The sequence below is a fragment of the Myotis daubentonii genome, chromosome 4 (assembly GCF_963259705.1).
Source record: "Myotis daubentonii chromosome 4, mMyoDau2.1, whole genome shotgun sequence".
Taxonomy (NCBI): Eukaryota; Metazoa; Chordata; class Mammalia; order Chiroptera; family Vespertilionidae; genus Myotis; species Myotis daubentonii.
Window position 1 is genome coordinate 15191154 of NC_081843.1, and position 19632 is coordinate 15210785.

Genomic DNA, 19632 nt, shown 5'->3' on the forward strand with positions numbered 1-19632 from the left:
ATCTGGAAATCCAGCCCCTGGCAAGAGACTGGGTGGGTCTCTGAGGTTCCCTTCCTTCTGCCTTGGTCTGAAAGGGGACGGTGGGACCTCCAGCCCTGATCCCCTAGGAAGCTGATCCAGCCACCTCCCTGGCTCCCTCCAGGGCCTGTCCCCTTGCTGGAGCCTCAGGAGGCTCACCTCCTCCAGGCAGCCACATGGGACTGATAGCCCCCTGCTCAGGGCTCTGCCATCACTGCGGCCCAGGGTTCTGCTGAGCTGGGGGGGGCTGCAGTCTGGGGGCTGGCCCCCTGACAAGTGTGTGGTGCTCCCATCATGTTCCTTCCAGGTGGGTTGGGGCTGAGATGACCAGGAGCCTGAACGCCTCTCTAGCCCCTGGGTGCTGCCACTGCTGGAGGAGGAAGTGGAGGAACTCCACAGCTCTCCTCCAACCAGAAGTCCAGAGGCCCCCAGCCTCAGTTGCCTCACCACAGTGGCCCTCATTATTTGTAAACTGCCACTGGGCACAAGGAAATGGCTTATTTTTAAAAAATATATTTTTGTTGATTTTGATACCAAATTTTTGGACTGGAACCCAGATTCTTTGTCCACCGGAATCGAAGAATGAATCCACGGACAGAAAGTGGTATAGCAAAGGTGAAGATTTATTGAAGAACAAGTACAGACTCCCACATGGGGAGAGGGAAAGAGGCCCACAGAACTGACTACCACGTAGGGAGGGGAAAAGGGTCCCACTGAGTTCCTTTTCCCTGTGGCTTATAAAAGCTACAGATCCTGGTGCCTTGATATCCCTTCTGATTGGTCAATATTCCCCTTCGAATTGGTTACTATAGTGATTCCTAAGGCCCTCCTCCCTCACCTCCTTCCATTCCTCTGGGCTTTCTTTTCCATCTGGATGAAGGGCTTCCTTCTCTTTATTGTGTAAATGTAGACCTTTCCTGGCTACTTCCAGTTCCCTTGTCTTATGGAAATGCAACCGTTGCTGCTCCCCAGTCTTATGGAGATGTAAGTGCACCTGGCTTCCTGGTGTTATGGAAATGTACTTTCTCCCAGTCTTCAGCCCCGAGCTTTTCCATGGACCCCCAATTCTAAAAAAACCCTAAGCCTGCCTATGTTCCCCCCAAATCCCTGCTTCAATTTCAGAGAGGAAGGGAGAGGGGAGAGAAAGATAGAAACATCAATGGTGAGAGAGAGTCATTGATCAGCTGCCTCCTGCATGCCCCACACTGGGGATTGAGCCCACAACCCGGGCATGTGTCCTGACCAGGAATCCAACTGTGACCTCCTGCTTCATAGGTCGAGCTCAATCACTGAGCTAGCTACACCGGCCAGGTATCTCTTGACACCGTCTCAGGAGAGCTAGTTGCCCAGCACGTTTTCCTTGCCAGCTCTCCATTTCGCTATTTTATTTTTACAGCATCTTTGTCTGTAACGTTTATATTCTGCAACCATAATTTGAGATGTTCTTTTGTCTTAATTCCAGATTTAAATAGGTTCCCCTTACCCACCAATTCCTGCTTTCCTCCGTTCTGAGTCATCCTTTAGCGGGGCAGGTTTTGTCTGATGGTAAGAACGTAGGAGGAGTTGCTCAGGCTCTAGCGTGTGATGGCGGAGTGCCACCCGGGAAGCAGGGGTGAAGAAGGGGAGGAGAGGAGAGGGGGCCGGCCAGGCGTGACTTCACCCCACTCAGCCTGGTGTCCAGGCAGCCCCAGCCTGGGCGGGTCAGAGAGGAATGACGGGCCTGCCCACTCCCCGAACTTCAGTGTGGCATTACTGACCCCTCCTGCTGCTGCCAGGGAAGCTGCAGGCTGCGTGGGCACTCATGTCCCCAGTGAGGGGCCTGGCTGACTTGGTGGCCCCTGGAGGCTCCTTGAGGGCACAGCAAAGGCCCATCTCCCTCCTGAGTGGCCGTCATCTGCCTGGAAGGTGTTCAGGACCGCGGGTCAGGAAGTCCCTGCTAGCCACGCCGGGAACACACGCAAGGGCCAGCAGTGTCCAAGATTTTCTTTATTTTGAAACATTTCAAGTTCGTATAAAAGTTAAAGGAGCGGTGTGGTATAATTCTCACCTAGGTTCGCCCCCATTTCTACCCCTTCTCCTCTCTCTCCTGCCACTTGCCGGCCCCTTCACTTCTTGAAGACCTTCAAGTCTGTCCAGAGCAGGGTGCCTGGGACCTAGTGATAAACAAGTCACAGCGCTGGCCTCCCAGGGCTAGACAGGAAACACGGAACTTCCTGACTGGTAAGTCCATGAAAGCTGGGGCAAAGGGCTGCCCACGGTGTCTGACAGGGGCCTGGCTCACGGAGGGCAGCCTGAGAAAGCCCCTAGAGCAGTGGTTCTCAACTGTGGGGGGCTGTTTCTCTCTTTTCCATGTCCCGCATGGAAAAGGAAACAGTCCATTTGCTGAGTGGAGGAGCTGGGGATTAAGAAATTAAAGAAAGACCAAGACGCAGAAATAGATTTTAAGCTGGGGCCAGGTGGGCGCCATCCTCTCTGATGGAGAGGTGGCAAAAGGCGGGCTGAGCCACACAGCAGGTTTATTTTAAAGACCTAGATTTACATATCTAGTTCCGCCCCTGCCTGATTAACATGTCCAGCCTTATTGCGGAAGCATGTCAGGGGCATGGCTCTGCCTATGCTCTGAGTTCAGCTGACAATAATTATAAGAAAATGCCTAGGTGCCTCCCAGGCGGCCCTCTACACTCAACCTTCCTAATGCTGCGACCCTTCAATACAGTTCCTCATGTTGTGGTTGTTAGGTTAGGTGGCTCAGGAGGCGGCACAAGAAATTGAGAGTCCAGTGAATCAGAAAAGAAAGGAAAGGAAAAGGTTTATTTCTGTGTCCCCGGGAGACCCACGTACCCCCAAAGACAGGGCACGTGGATTCACGCCAACAGGGAGGGGGGCGCTTTTTTATACTGCGGTTGGGTGAGGGGCGGGGACATGAGCTGAGGTATTCAGTTGAGGAAGTTTCAGCTGCAGGGGTCAGCCAGGTATTCAGGAATGAGTCAGTATCTGTGTGGGGGTCGTTGTGGATTCAGGGAGAAGCCTGTATCTGTGTCTGGCACGCTGATCTGTTAGAAATGCCAGGGGGAGTCCATTATCTCGTCACATGTCTGCATGTATCCGATCCTGGGCTCTCTCCGACCTAACAGTGGTGACCCCCAACCATAAAACTATTTTCGTGGCTACTTCATAACTGTAATGTTGCTACTGTGATGAATCGTAATGTAAATATCTGATATGCAGGATGTATTTTCATTGTTACAAATTGAACATAATTAAAGCATAGTGATTAATCACAAAAACAATATGTAATTATGTATGTGTTTTCCGATGGTCTTAGGCGACCCCTGTGAAAGGGTCCTTCGACCCCCAAAGGGGTCGCGACCCACAGGTTGAGAACCGCTGCCCTAGAGGGAGTTGAAGGGTGAGGATAGTGGGTGAGAGGATTGAGCCCAGGGCCCGGATGGAGCCGGGCAGGAATGGTGAGCAGACGTGGGTGGCTCAGGGCCTGGAGGCCACAGTGAGGGTTTCAGATTCATCACAGGTTGGGAGGTCAGGAATGGATCCATGAAGAGGAGGGACGTGGTCAGCATCTTAACACAAAACTCCCCCCAGGGCCATGAGGATGGACTGGTAGGGTCCAAAGTGGGGGCTGGAGAGCCACTGAGGAGGCCCTCATAGGTTGTCTTGCTTGGGGGGCAGGGCATGAGGAAGAGAGTACCAGCCTTCCCAGCCGAGGGATGACAGTGCCACCTACCAGGAGGGTAATCCAGGAGAAGGGTCAGGGGAAAGTGACCCATTCTGGTCATATGGGAGGCAACCCATGGATGTTTCTTACAGGGATATTTCCCCTTCCTCTCTGTCTATATCTATCTATCTATTTTTTTCAAATCCTCACCCAAGGATATTTTTCCATTGACTTTTAGAGAGAGTGAAAAGAGAGGAAAAGACAGAGAGAAACATCAGTGTGAGAGAAACACATCCATGGGTTGCCTCCTGCACTGGCCCCAATGCGCCTTTGACTGTGTTAGCGTAAAAACCATTCAAACCTGTAAAGAATTTTGTGAGTTTATTTGAGCCAATCTGTTGACAATTGCCAGGAAGCAGACTCTCAACAGATTAGGTTATGCTTCAGAGAATGGGGAGTTCATTCCTTGTTTTCATAAATTAGGAAAGGAAAATACGTGAGTTACAGGAAATTCATTGGTGATAGATTAGGGAGGTGGGAGAAAGCAAAAGGAGGGGGGGACCTCTGGGATTGGATAAAAAGTGAAATGATGGACATGTGCTTCTTTTACACAGATGGATGCAGGATAGTTCACATAGTTAACAGGTGACGATGAACACGATAATAACAATGAGGGAATGCCATGTGTTGTGCCCTGAAGGGTCTGGAAAAAGGGAAGTTACAAGTTACTCAGACATTTCATAGGTATGTTATTTTAGATGCAAAAAGACAAAAGGCTCAGTAAAGATCAGAGTTGATCTTTGTCAGGGAAAATACTGGCCTAGGACATGACTACACACCATAACCTGCTTGTAGTTAAATATTTAATTTTCAGACCATCCTTCGTGGTTATTTTAGGTCTTGAGTTTGCATAACCGCCATGCAGGCCTTCCCTGAGCTAGTCAGGTTAGCACATGGCCCCTTTCGTCCCCAATCAGAATGGAACCCGGGACCCTTAGGTCCGCAGGCCCAAGCTCTACTCACTGAGCAAACCGGCTAGGGCTGTTTTGGACATATATATCCACTTTTTCTCGGGTGAGGATTAGAAAAAAGGAAATAATAGCACCCTCCTCTTGTGTGTACAACTTAAGCCTGTTTTCTCCTTGGGGTTGTATTCCCCTTGGTTGCTTTCCAGAGCTGTCGTGGGACCCCAGGTTCCCAATCCGCCGCGACTTTGCAGGGCAGCCCGGAGTGGGGGGAGGGGGGAGGGGGGTAGACGGGGGAGGGAGGAGATCCAGGCGCCTCCCCAATACCGGGTCGGGAGGACCGCTGTTCTGCAGTCTCAGTCTATCCCTACGGACCCAAGACGCCCAAGACGCACACCCGCACCTTGAGGAGCGGGCAGCGGCTCTAAGGCGCCTTCGGCAGGGGGAGGGGGTGGGCGATTGACCGGCAGATGGCCAGATACCGGGAGAACGCGAGCGAAATCCTAACTCCTTGTCATTTTCCGACCTAAAGTCTAGCACACATTGCAGCCACCCCTCCTCCCCGTTTTATTTCCCCATAGCAATTTTTAAAAATTTTTAAAATTTAAAATTTATCTTTCAATTACAGTTTACATTCAATAAGCACGTACTACCTCTAAGACAGACCATTAACCCAGTGTTTGTATCTACTGCTTCCTGCCCCGCCCCCATAACAGGAGCTCGACGTCTCCCAGGAGGGGAGCTTTGTGGATACTGGTCTCCGAGGTGCCGGGTGTGGAGAACAGAGGGGTGGGGAGGGGTGCGGGGAGCGAGGTGCGCGGTGTGGAGGGGTGCGGGGCGCGGAGGACAGGCGGCGGGCAGAGGTCGGAGGCGGGCGGCGCACAGGGGTGAGAGGAAGACCTGGCGGTGCGGGCGGGAGGCAGAGGGCTGAACGTGTCGCGGGCAGGAAAGGGTGCGGGAGAGCACGGGGGAGAAAGAGACGCCTGGAGCTCGCGGAGGTTGCGGAGACCATGGAAACAGGAGCCGGCAGGAGACCCGGGTTGGAGGGCCCCGTGGGCTCTGGGCCTCCACCTGCCTGCCGCCAGGGGGCGCTGCCAGCCGCCGCTTCCAGCGACGGTAGAGAGGCGGAGGAAAGGGGGGTCTGAAGCGCGTGGCATTTCCTAGAGAGAAGCAGCGTCTTCACTCTGCAAACTCCGAGGCCGGGGACGCGCTGCTAGCAGACTGGGGGCCCTGGCGGGCGAGGGGGAGCAGAGGGGGCTGGGGAGGGTTGCGGTGAACGAGGGTCCGGGACACCGAGCGGGAGGGGAGGCGAGGCGCGTTGGGTCGACACGCAGGAGCTTGGAGTCTGCGGCCACTCGCCAGGTGTCCCGGAAAGCAGTGCGGGGCCCCGCAGCTCCCCACGCCCGGTCCCCACAGCACAGGGTGGTCGGAGAATGACAAGTGTCCAGTGGCTGTGCGAAGGGAGACCGCTGGACAGACGGACAAGGTCGGGACCAAAGGGCCAAGGCTGGACCGATGGGCGAGAGAGGGACCAAGCGGAATAGGCGCTTTCCTCCCCGGAATGTCAAAGGGGTGGATAGTTCGGTTTGTCTGACGTTTTATTTGACCTAATTCCACACCTATAGAAAAATGTCAAGAAGTGTACAAAGGATTCCCATGTATTCTCCACCAGATTCCCCGACTGTTAGGAATGATGCCAGCCACAGCAGCAATATTTATAATAGGTTTAGAAACGAAATGTCCAATGGGAAAATAAATCATGTAGGCAATCACATGTAAAATAAGGTTATAATATATATTTTAGTTGGCTACCTACTATAAGAAAGAGCTTCCCTTCTCCCCCATTTACTTGTTTACATCAGTGCTGACTCATAGATTCTTACTTTATTCAAGGTTATAATCCATTATTATTATTATTATTATTATTATTCATTTTGAATCTCAAATTGGCCCAGTTTGGGGCAGGGTCATTTGAAGGTTTCAATGAGGAGCATAAGAAACTTCCTTCTGCTCCCCCTTTGTAAGCGCGAGGTCAAGTCCAGGGGGAGGTGCGGGGTTCCCAATGAAACCCTGCACCCTCTAGTCCAGCGGTTCTCAACCGGTGGGTCGCGACCCCTTTGGGGGTCGAACGACCCTTTCACAGGGGTCGCCTAAGACCATCGGAAAACACACATATAATTACATATTGTTTTTGCGATTCGTCACTGTGCTTGAATTATGTTCAATTTGTAACAATGAAAATACATCCTGCATATCAGATATTTACATGACGATTCATAACAGTAGCAACATTACAGTTATGAAGTAGCAACGAAAATAATTTTGTGGTTGGGGGTCACCACAACATGAGGAACTGTATTGAAGGGTCGCGGCATTAGGAAGGTTGAAAACCACTGCTCTAGTCTGAGACCTGCCCGCTCAGGACCCCCGACCCGCAGTCGGAGCCGCAAGTCCTACCGAGGCTCCGCCCCGGCGCCGCCACCCAATCCCGGGCTTTCCCCGCCTCCTTCGCGAGCCCTGGCCCCGCCCCCCGCGCCGATTGGTTGGGCTGCCAGCTCCGCGCAGCGCACGGAAGACCCGGAGAAGCGGAATTCTTGTGCGATGGGCTCTGCTGCGCGGGCTCCCCGGGAGCTCGCCTAGGCGTTCTCCGAGGCCGGCCCCCCACCCCCCAACGGGGTGACGCGCGCTCCCCACCACCCGCGGGACGGCGCGCGGGCGCGGGGCTCGCCCCCGAGAGGGCATGTGGGGGCGGGGACCCGGAGCTCGTGTTGCGCTGGCCGGAGGGGCCTGGGCCGCAAGGTGGACGCCGTGACTGCAGCGGCCGAGGCCAGAGGACCTGCCGCGGCTCGGTCCCGGAGAAGGAGGGCCCTGCTGCCGTCGCCACCCGGCCGGTGCCCGGTGAGGACGGGTACCAGCGGGTCGGGAGGGTCCCCGGTCCCAGGCGCGGGCGCGCCTCTCCCGGCCGTCCCAGGGGTTGCTGCTGCTGGGAGGAGGGGGGTCTCCAGGCTTTGGGTACCGGCGCCTAGGCCGCCTCCTTGTCCTTCACCCGGGATTCGCCTCTTTTCTCCTCGTCCCACCTCCCCCAACACACCCCACCCTGGGGCTGAGCCCTGACACCCCAAAGCAGAGAGCCCCACATTTGCCCGTCGCCCCCGGCGGTGTCCACCCCACCGCACACTGCCTCCATCCTGGCACCCATCTCTGCGGCTCCGGAGGTACCAGTGAGTGACCTTGCACTTTTGCTGTTGTTGCATTCCTCCGTCCACGTCTGGTTATGTCGATTGTCCACTGTGGCTTTCAACTTCTTTTCAACTGACACCGAGAAATATATTTTACATGCAGACCCCGTGCCTGTAGATGTAGATTAATGAAAGATTACTTTAAAGGGAGATATTACCCTAACTGCACATTCCATTCCGTTCTATTCTATTCTGTTCTGTTCTTTCCATTCCAGAAAACTATTGCTAACCCATGAAATTGATTTCAGGACCTAATCCGTGTGACCATAGTTCAAAATGCTTGCCCTCACCATTGGTCTTTCGCTTCCGTTACTCCTTGCCTTTGGAGGATGCTAAGCTCCAATAATTAGAGAATCACGTGAAACCTTATTATTTTGACATTTCTGGTTCTCAAGGCCAAAACCATTTCCAGGACTTGATTTGAATTTTCTGGCTTGATTCAATCAGGTTTCTCTTGTTCCTCTTCCAAAAGCCCTTAGTCAGATGGGGGGCAGAGATAGTGTGTGAGGTTGGTGCTTAGATTGTGGGGCTTTTGTAACAGAGACAGATGATTTTTACTGGAGAGAGAAATTATTAAAGTTGAAATTTAGGAAGATTAACCAGTCAGCACTGCATTGCGTAGGGAGAATTGGAAGGACCGGGAGGAGCTAGAGGGAAAGACCATTAGGGCAGTGGTGGGGATAGAAGTCCTGAGAAGGCATGGAAGGTGGCAGGCTCCGGTGTAGAGAGAATGAGATTTGAGGACAGGTTGGGCCTGGTAAGGGAGGAATAATACTAGCTACGATTCTGATGGGGGTTGGGGGTAGGGAGTACCGTTGGCTGTAATTTCTCTTTCTATAGGGCAGCTCTAAGTTGTTTTGGAGCAGTGATTCCCAGGGGACATTTACAATGCTGGTTGTGGGGACTTGGGAGATGCTCCTGGCATCTAGCAGGCAGAGGCCTGGATGCTTGTTAAATATCCTTCATTGCACAGGAGAGCTCCCACCACAAAGAATTATCTGGTGCAAAATACCAGTGGTGCTGAGTTTGAGAAGCCCTGCCTTAGAATAGCAGTTCTTAATCTTTTTTTTATTTTTATTAGTAGTCTATTTTTTCCTTTAGTATTTTTTTAAAATATTTTTTATTGATTTTTTACAGAGAGGAAGGGAGAGGGATAGAGAGTTAGAAACATTGATGAGAGAGAAACATCCATCAGCTGCCTCCTGAACACCCCCTACTGGGGATGTGCCCACAACCAAGGTACATGCTCTTGACTGGAATTGAACCTGGGACCCTTCAGTCCGCAGGCCGACGCTCTATCCACTGAGCCAAACCGGTCAGAGCAACAGTTCTTAATCTTGATCACTGCCACCTTCCAGCTCTCCCAAGTATAGCGCCTATGTATACCAAGAGTGGTGCATGTAGTCATAGGAGGGTTCTTGGGCCAGCCAGCGTGCACCTGTAACCTACGTAGCTCATTAGTAGCGGAAGGTGGGAGGACAGCAATTGGAATCACCCAGGAGCTTTTTAAAACAATTGATTTTGCCGAAACCGGTTTGGCTCAGTGGATAGAGCGTCGGCCTGTGGACTGAAAGGTCCTAGGTTCGATTCTGGTCAAGGGCATGTACCTGGGTTGCGGGCACATCCCCAGTAGGAGATGTGCTGGAGGCAGCTGATCGATGTTTCTAACTCTCTATCTCTCTCCCTTCCTCTCTGTAAAAAATCAATAAAATATATTTAAAAAAAAACACAATTGATTTTAGAGAGAGGAAAGGAAAGAGAGAGAAACATCGATTCATTGTCCCACTATGTATTCACTGGTTGATTCTAGTATGTGCCCTGACCTGGGATCGAACCCAAAACCTTGGCCTATCAGGATGATGCTCTATCCAACTGAGCTACCTTGCCAGGGCTCATCCAGGAGCTTTTTCAAACATCATGAACTTCTCTCTTCCCTTTCTACTCTTCAGGACCCCTACAGGGGCCTGTACAAAGAATTCCTTGTTCTTGTGCGGTGATTTACAGTTTATAGAAGAATTTGACATAACATATCTCATCTGCCACTTTTCCTGTTTCACAGGTGAAACCAGCTGAGAATTGGTGGGATTTGCCCCAGGTCTCCCACCCAGCAAGCCAGCGCCAAGGACCTGGGTGTTGGCACCTGAGGATGGTGGTTGTCGCTCTCTTGTATGAAGGTAATTCTGTTGATCCACCATCAACTGCTGAGCCAGGCTCTGCCTTTCCAGATCTTACTGATTAGGGCTTGGACCCAGGGATGTCTCCACGGTGTTGGGTTTACACTGAGCCCTTTGTAACCACCAGCAGGACAGCATTATCAAAGCTGGCAGTCGGAATACTGCCCTCAGATTGCTCTGTACCTCAGTTTTGGGGGAAGGGGAGAGAGGATAAGAGAGTGATCAACCATAAATTGTGAAGCTCTTGAACTTTCCATTTACATCTGCCTGACTTAAAAACATCCCAGACACTCAAGAAATCCTTATTGAGTAAAAATTAAATACTACAAAATAATCATTACGGCCCAAGTATTTACCTCAAAACAATGACCATCCAAAGTTAAAAAATAATGTGAATCCAGCCCTGACCGGTTTGGCTCAGTGGATAGAGCATCGGCCTTCAGACTCAAGGGTCCCATGTTCGATGCCAGTCAAGGGCATGTACCTTGGTTGCGGGCATATACCTAGTAGGGAGTGTGCAGAAGGCAGCTGATCGATGTTTTTCTCTCATCGATGTTTCTAACTCTCTATCCCTCTCCCTTCCTCTCTGTAAAAAATCAATAAAATATATTTTTAAAAATGTGAGTCTACTAGGATAAATAAATATACATATGTATAACAAATAAAAGTTTTATATGATAATACTCACTTTTATTACATGCAGTAGAGACTGGTATAGCCGATGTAATTTATTAAATTGCTGACTGGAACTCAAAGATGTTAGGACCAATGACCAGGGCAATCTAAAAAGCAGAGCTTTAGACCAAAACAAAGGAAATAAAATTCATGATTTCATACAGATATGAAATGAACACATGTGAAAGCTTTTACTCAACTCATGAATCAAGGAACCAGTAAGATCTTACAGCCAGTTTGCAAGAGAACCCAAGGAAGATTCTAGAAGACTACAGATCAGGAATACTGAAATGAATGTGCAGATGGAGGCAAAACTGGTTTCTTCCATAGTCGGAAGAATCATTTACATGTCCATATTTATTTACATGGAGAGAGGGGATTTATTGTCTATAGACTATCAGTTCCTAGTTCTCATTATTCTCTGTAATGTATAGAGTTGTAAAAATAGCTCAAAGGTACTGAAAGGCTAGATTTATATAACCCGAAAGGGTGTGTTCTAGACAATGCATAGTTTCCCATTGAAGAACAAATTTTCCCTACAGTCTCATAACCTCAATGAAAGATGTTTTTGATAATGAAATAAGGCTGGTCTCATTAGCTTTGCCTTGATTATTTGCATAGGTGCAGTAAGTGTGTTAATTTACCATATAGGCTTTCTTGAGTTTGCTTTGCTGGAAATCTTCATAAGGAGCCTCAGATTGAATTTTTAAAAATCTGATATTTGCTCTCCTGAGGCATGGAAGCCATTCCCAGGAAGCTCTCTCCACAGTAGGTTTTACCTGAACTACTTAGAAATTTGCTCAAGTTCCTCTCCTCTTGAGGTCCCCACAATACCCCAAAGTATCTGAAACTTGTTAAATTGTTAAAGGATCATTTTTTAAAAGATGAAATTATGGCTCTCCCACTGATATAAAGTAAACAGATATTAATTATTTTATTTAACACATTAATGAGGAAACCTGTATAGTATGACATATTTTTTTAATGTTTTTTATTGATTTTAGAGAGAGAGCAAGGGTGAGGGTTAGAGATAGAAAAATTGATGAGAGAAACATTGATTGGCTGCTGCCTGCACACCCCCCCACTGGGGAATTGAGCCCTCAACCTGGGCATGTGCCCTGACTGGGAATCAAACCACTGATCTCTTGGTTCATGGGTCGACACTCAACACTTAGCCACACTGGCTGGGCCAGTGTGACATTTAAATGAGGTAATGTATGTAAAACATTTCCTGTGGTGCCGGCAGAAAGAAAACCTCAGGTCTTTCTTAAGGTGGCCACTTAGCTGGGGACCACTTACTTCTCAAGGGCATCTATACCATTGTGTCTGAAAGCACAGTCTACAGTCTACTAGTACTTGTTCAAAATCCAGATTCTTGTTCAAAATCCAGATTCTTGAACCCCTCTCCAAAATTTTGGGTGTGGAATCTAAGCACCTGCATTTTTTTTTTTTTTTCCTTTTTGAGAGGAAGGGGAGAGAGAGAGAAACATCAGGTAGTTGCCTCCTGCACTCTTCACAACCTGGGATTGAATCCACAACCTGGGTATGTGCCTGGACCAGGAATTGAACCTGGGACCTTTTGGTGTATGGGAAGATGCTTCAACCAACTGAGCCACACTGACCACCTGCATTGTGATCAAGAGCCCTGAGTAATTCTTATGGAGACAAGAATTACACGTACAAATAATTTTAAAAAGTTTTATGTAAACTATACTTAGCTTCATAATGTGGATGTTCTCTTTCTATTCTATTTCATTTTTCAAAAATTAAATCTTTATTGTTGAAAGTATTACATATGTCCCCTTTTTTCCTCCATTGACCCCTTCCAGCCTGCCCCCACCCCAGGCCTTCACCACCCTATTGTCTGTCCATGGGGTGGTGCATACAAGTTCCATATGCATACAGGTTCTTTGGGTGATCTCTTCCCACCCACTGCCTTCCCTCTGAGATCCCGCAGTCTGTTCTCTGCTTCTATGTCTCTGGATCTATTTTGTTCTTCAGTTTATTTTGTTCATTAGATGCCACATATGAGTGAGATCATGTGATACTTGTCTTTCTCTGACTGGCTTATTTTGCTTAGCATAATACTTTTCCGGTCCCTCCATACTGTCTCAAAGGGTAAGAGATCCTTTTTTTTTTTTTAACTGCTGCATAGTATTCCATGGTGTAGATGTACCACAGCTTTTTTATCCACTCATCTGCTGATGGACACTTGGGCTATTTCCAGATCTTAGCTATTATAAATTCCATCACTAGAAACATAAAGGTGCATACATTCTTTCTGATTGGTATTTTGGGTTTCTTAGGATGTATTGCTAGAAGTGGGATCACTGGGTCAAATGGCAGTGATTTTTTTTTTTTTTCAGAAAACTCCATACTGTTTTCCATAATGGCTGCACCACTCTGTATTCCCACCAGCAGTGTACTAGGGTTCCCTTTTCTCCACATCCTTGCCAGCACTTGTCATTTGTTGATGGTAGCCATTCTGACTGGTGTGAGGTGATACCTCATTGTCATTTTAATTTGCATCTCTCTGATGATCAGTGACTTTGAGCATTTTTCCATATGCCTCTTGGCCATCTATATGTCCACTTTGGAGAAGTGTCTATTTAGGTCTTCTGCCCATTTTTAAAAATATATGTATTTATTGAATTCAGAGAGGAAGGGAGAGGGAGAGAGATATAGAAACATCAATGATGAGATGATGCATGCCCCCTACTGGGGATCGAGCCCACAGCCCAGGCATGTGCCCTTGACTAGAATCGAACCTGGGACCCTTCAGTCCACAGGTTGATGCTCTATACACTGAGCCAAACCAGCTAGGGCTGCCCATTTTTTAATCGGATTGTTTGTCTTCCTTTTGTTAAGTTGTATGAGTTCCTTATATATTTTGGATATTAAACCTTTATAGATGTATCATTGTCAAATATGTTCTCCCATACAGCGGGCTCCCTTTTCGTTTTGTTGTTCGGAAGCTTTTTATTTTGATGTGGTCCCATTTGTTTATTTTCTCCTTAGTTTCCATTGCCGTAGGAGATGTATCTGTAAACATATTGCTACAAGAGATATCGGAGATTTTGCTGCCTATGGTTTCACAGTGTACATTTAAGTCTTTTATCCATTTTGAGTTTATTCTTGTGTATGGTGTTAAGTTGGTGGTCTAGTTTCTTTCTTTGGCATGTATCTGTCCAGTTTTTCCAACCCCATTTATTGAAGAGACTATCTTGACTCCATTGTATGTTCTTGCCTCCTTTGTCAAACATTAATTGAGCATGATGGCTTGGGTCAATTTCTGGGGTCTCTGTTCTTTTCCATTGATTTATATGCCTGGTCTTGTGCCAGTATCAGTGGCTTTGTAGTGTAACTTGATATCTGGTATTGTGATCCCTTCAACTTTGTTCTTTCTCAAGATTGCTGTGGCTATTAAGGGTCTTTTTTGGTTCCATTAAAATTTTTGGAGTATTCTAGATCTGTGAAATATGCTGTTGGTATTTTAATAGGGATTGCACTGAATCTGTAGATGTCTTGGGTAGTGTGGACATTTTAATGATGTTAATTCTACCGGTCCACGAACACGGTATGTTCTTCCATTTGTTTATGTCTTCCTCTATCTCTTTTTTCAACGTCCTGTAGTTTTCCAAGTACAAGTCTTTTACCTCCTTGGTTAAGTTTATTTCTAAGTATCTTAATTTTTTTATTACATTGATAAATGGGATTGTTTGCTTAGTTTCTTTTCCTGAGAATTCATTATTGGTGTATAAAAATGCCATCAATTTCTGCGTGTTAATTTTGTATCCTGCTACATTGCTGAATTCCTTTACTAAATCTAGTACTTTTTTGGTGGAGTCTTTAGGATTTTCTATGTACAATATCATGTCATCTGCGAATAATGACAGTTTCACTTCCTCCTTTACATCTAATTTGGATGCCTTTTATTTCTTCTTCTTATCTGATCGCTGTGGTTAGGACTTCCAGTACTATATTGACTAAGAGTGGTGAAAGTAGACATCCCTGTCTTGTTCCTGTTCTTAGGAAAAATGATTTTAGTTTTTCCCATTGAGTATAATATTCGCTGTAGGTTTGTCATATATGGCCTTTATTGTGTTGAGATATGATCCCTCTATTTCCACTTTGCTGAGAATTTTTATCAAAAATGGATGCTGGATTTTGTCTAATGCTTTTTCTGCGTCTATTGATATGATCATGTGATTTTTTTCTTTCAGTTTGTTTAAGTGATGTATCACATTTATTGATTTGAGAATATTGTACCAGCCTTGCATCCCTGGAATAAATTCCACTTGGCAATGGTGTATGATCTTTTTAATTTTAATATTGCTGGATCCAATTTGTTAATATTTTGCTGAGGATTTTAGCATCTATGTTCATCAGAGATATTGGCCTGAAATTCTCTTTCTTTGTAGTGTCTTTTTTAAAAAATGTATTTTTATTGATTTCAGAGAGGAAGGGAGAAGGGGAGAGAGATAGAAACATCAATGATGAGAAAGAATCATTGATCATCCCCCTCCTGCACGCTCCCTACTGGGGATTGAGCCCACAACCTGGGCATGTGCCCTTGACTAGAATTGAACCCAGGACCCTTCAGTCCACAGGCCAACACTCTATCCACTGAGCCAAACGGCTAGGGCTTTGTAGTGTTTTTATCTGATTTTGGAATTAGGATAATCCTGGCCTCATAAAAAGAGCTTGGAATGTTCTTTCCTCTTGGATTTTATGGAATAGTTTGAGGAGTATAGGTGTTAGTTCTTCTTTGAATGTTTGGTAAAACTTCCCTGTGAAGCTGTCCGGACAATGGCTTTTGTTTGCTGGGATTTTGTTTTTGTTTTTTACTGCATCCATTTTATCAGTCGTTATTAGCCTATTCCGGTTTTCTGATTCTTCCTGATTCAGTTCTGGGAGATTGTATTTTTCTAGGAATTTGTTCATTTCATTCACGTTGTCCAGCTATTGGCATATAGTTAATTGTTCATAGTATTTTCTTTTCTTTTTTTAATTAAATCTTTATTGTTCAGATTATTACAGTTGTTCCTCTTTTTCCCCCCCATAGCTCTCCTCCACCCAGTTCCCACCCCACCCTCTGCCCTTACCCCTCCCGCTGTCCTCATCCATAGGTGTACAATTTTTGTCCAGTCTCTTCCTGCACGCCCCCACCGCTTTCCCCCCAAGAATTGTCAGTCCACTCCCTTTCTATGCCCCTGGTTCTATTATATTCACCAGTTTACTCTGTTCATCATATTTTTCATTCACTTGATTTTTAGATTCACTTGTTGATAGATATGTATTTGCTGTTCATAATTTTTTTTTTAGGACTTTATATTTTCTTTCTTTTTTTTATTATTAAGGTATTACAAATGTGTCCTCATCCCCCCCATTAACCCCCAACTTCCCCCCCCCACCCCCCCACCCCCCGCCCGCACACTCATGCTCCCATCCCCCTGTTGTCCATGTCCATTGGTTTGGCTTATATACATGTATACAAGTCCTTCAGTTAATGCTGTTCATAATTTTTATCTTTACCTTTTTCTTCTTCCTCTTCTTAAAGGATACCTTTCAGCATTTCATATAATACTGGTTTGGTGGTGATGAACTCCTTTAGCTTTTTCTTATCTGTGAAGCTCTTTATCTGACCTTCAATTCTGAATGATAGCTTTGCTGGATAAAGTAATCTTGGTTGTAGGTTCTTGCTATTCCTCACTTTTAATATTTCTTGCCACTCCCTTCTGGCCTGCATAGTTTCTGTTGAGAAATCAGCTGACAGTCGTATGGATACTCCCTTGTAGGTAACTGACTTACTTTCTCTTGCTGCTTTTAAGATTCTCCCTTTGTCTTTTGATCTTGGCATTTTAATTATGATGTGTCTTGGTGTGGTCCTCTTTGCATTCCTTTTGTTTGGGGTTCTCTGCGCTTCCTGGACTTGGAAGTCTATTTCTTTCACCAGGTAGGGGAAGTTTTCTGTCATTATTTCTTCAAATAGGTTTTCAATATCTTGCTCTTTCTCTTCTTCTGGCACCCCTATAATTCAGATGTTGGTATGCTTGAAGTTGTCCCAGAGGCTCCTTACACTATCTTCATATTTTTGGATTCTTTTTTCTTTTTGTTTTTCTGGTTGGGTATTTTTTGCTTCTTCATATTTCAAATCTTTGACTTGATTCTTGGGATCCTCTTGTCTGCTGTTGGATCTCTGTATATTATTCTTTATTTCAGTCAGTGTATGCTTAATTTTTAGTTGGTCTTTTTTCATATCCTCCAGGGTCTCACTAAATTTATTGGCGGTTTCTAGAAAATTCTTGAAAAACCTTATAACCGTGGTTTTGAACTCTATATCCAGTAGTTTGCTTTCCTCCATTTCTGTCATTTGTGACCTGTTTCTTTGTCTCCACATTTTTTATGCTTCCCTGTGTTGGTAGAGTGGCTTTGTGTGCTAGGTGTCCTATAGGGCCCAGTGGCTCAGCCTCCCCAATGACCTGAGGTAGACACTCTTGGTGCACCCCTTTGTGGGCTTTGTGCACAGTCTTGTTGTAGTTAAGCCTTGATTGTTGTAGGTATCACTGGGAGAAATTGACCTCTAGGCCAATTGGCTGTGAGAATCAGCTGTGTCTATGGTGGGAGAACTTCTGTGCTGAAGACACCCTTATGGGGCAAGACTTGCTTCAGTGGGGCTTTGGTGGTCACTGAGTCTGCCCCCTGAGTGTGTCCCTTATGGATCTGAGGAGTTGTAATCTGGATGGTCCCACTCTGACCACTGGGTACACTGGCTCTTGGATCTAAGGAGGTGCTAATTTAGCCTCTTCCTGAGGCTACCCAGCAGGATCTACAAAGAGATCTGCAGATTCCCCTTCCTTGTTTGGGATTTGGAGGTGTCCAGATGAGGCCCAGCTGTGAAGCAATGCAAGCTGCTGTGGGGCCTTGGGCCTTCTCTTGGAAGTTCTGGGTCAAAAGGGGCCAAAGAGCCGCATGTGGCTCATGAGCCGTGGTTTGCTGACCACTGTGCTAGGGCTGTTTGGATTCTTCTTGCTTGGGACTCTCTGTGCCTCATTGGACTTGTGTGATTATTTTCCTTCACCAGGTTAGGAAACTTTTCTGCCATTATTTCTTCAAACATGTTCTCTATCCCTTGCTCACTTTGTTCCCCTTCTGGCACTCTCATTATGCTAATATTGTTACGTTTCATGTTGTCCCCCAGCTCCCTTAAGCTGTCCTCCTATTTTTTCTTTTTTTTTCTTTTTGGTTTCTCTGCTTGAGTAATTTTTTTCTACCTTGTCTTCTAATTCACTGATCTGATCCTCAGCTTCCCCTAATTTGCTGTGCATTCCTTCCAATGTGTTCTTTATTAGTGCTGTGTCATTCTTTATTTTCAACTTGTCTTTTTTCATAGTTACTATATCTTTTCTCATGCTTTTGAGCATCTTTTCCATCATTATTCTGAACTCTATATCTGATAAATTTCTGAACTCCATTTTGTTTAGTCCTTCTTCTGGAGAATTCTCTTGTTCTTTCATTTGGGGGTTGTTTTTTTGTCTCCCCATTTTGGCTGCCTGTTAGGGTTTGTGTTTACGTATTAGACTCCTCATCTCTAGTGCAGGACAATGTCAGATGCTATTTCTGACTGGCCCTGAATCCCCTGTTTAGAGCTATCAGCAATCCACAGCTTGTGGCTTGCTCTGCTGGGTCTGGTTGTCTTTGGGAAGGACCAAGATGTGCACCAGAGTCTGCTTTTCCTAGCCCCGGGCCCAGAAGGAAATCAGGTAAAGACTCAAAGTTTCCAGAGATCTGCTTCTGCCTGCAGTCTGATTGTATTCAGGTTTGATTAGCCTCAGGCTATTGATCAAAGGGTGGGGCAAGAGATCTTCCAACAGGGTGGGGCAACTGCCTTCCCCCCCAGGCAAAAACTGCCTAGATAGCAAAGGTCTGTGGAGGAAGATGTCCTCTGCAGGGTGAGGGAATGACTCAGCATAAGAAACCGGGGTGGCTGCCTTATAAGCTCCAGCCCCAGAGCCCCTAACCTGGACTCTCCTCACACAGCTTCAGTCTGCTCTGCCCTCCCTCTACCAAAGCCCAAGGTGAGTGCCTGCACAGGAAACCTTGTGCATTGGCCCTTTAAGGGGGTGCCTGCATTTCTAGCTATCTCTGGATGGTGAGCAGCAACCTTGCTGCTTTTCACAACCGTATGTTCTGTGGGCACCTTTCTAAGTTCTGGTGCTCTGGGCTGGGAAGTCCAGCTAGGGAAGTCCAGAGTTTTCAATGGGAACCCCCAACAGCTGAGATATCCCTCCAGACCTCCAGCTGCTGTCTGTGGAAGCCTCGCCAGCCCTTTTGCATCTCTGCACTCCCTACCAGTCTCTATGTGGTTTCCACTTTATGCCCTTGGTTGTCAGAGTTCTCCAGCTAGTCTTCAGGTGATTTTTCAGGGTGGTTTTTCTGTATTTTAGTTGTATTTCCAGTTTGGTCTTAGGAGTATCAGTATACCTTCCACTTACTCCACTGCCACTTTTAAGACCTCTATTTCATTTATTTATTTATTTATTTATTTATTTATTTATTTATTTTAAAAAATGTATATTCTTATTGATTTCAGAGAGGAAGGGAGAGGGAGAGAGATGGATAGAAATAATAATGATGAGAGAGAATCATTGATCAGCTGCCTCCTGCATTCCCCATACTGGGGTTCGAGTCCGTAGCCCAGGCATGTGCCCTGACTGGAAATTGAACTGTGACCTCCTAGTTCATAGGTCGATGCTCAACCCCTGAGCCACATTCGCTGGGCAGTCTTTGTTTTCTTGTATGACACAGGAATGTTCCCTGTGAGTTATGGAGTTATAGAAAACATTACCAAGCAAGGAAATACAGCTTATCTTTAGAGCATTTAATAT

The 19632-nt window shown here is 46.6% G+C and overlaps 1 protein-coding gene across 2 annotated transcripts in view; it reads left to right on the top strand.

The window, feature by feature from the left end:
* Window positions 1–7215: 7215 nt before the first annotated feature.
* The window catches only part of FLYWCH1 (FLYWCH-type zinc finger 1), a 31935-nt gene continuing 19518 nt past the window's right edge, over window positions 7216–19632 (top strand). Inside the window, exons 1-2 of one of the 2 annotated variants that reach the window (XM_059692824.1) lie at window positions 7216–7554; window positions 9955–10069. The gene's annotated coding sequence lies outside the window, so the exon portion shown is untranslated. The remainder of the gene's footprint in view (window positions 7555–9954; window positions 10070–19632) is intronic. The other variant, XM_059692823.1, reaches the window with a different exon arrangement.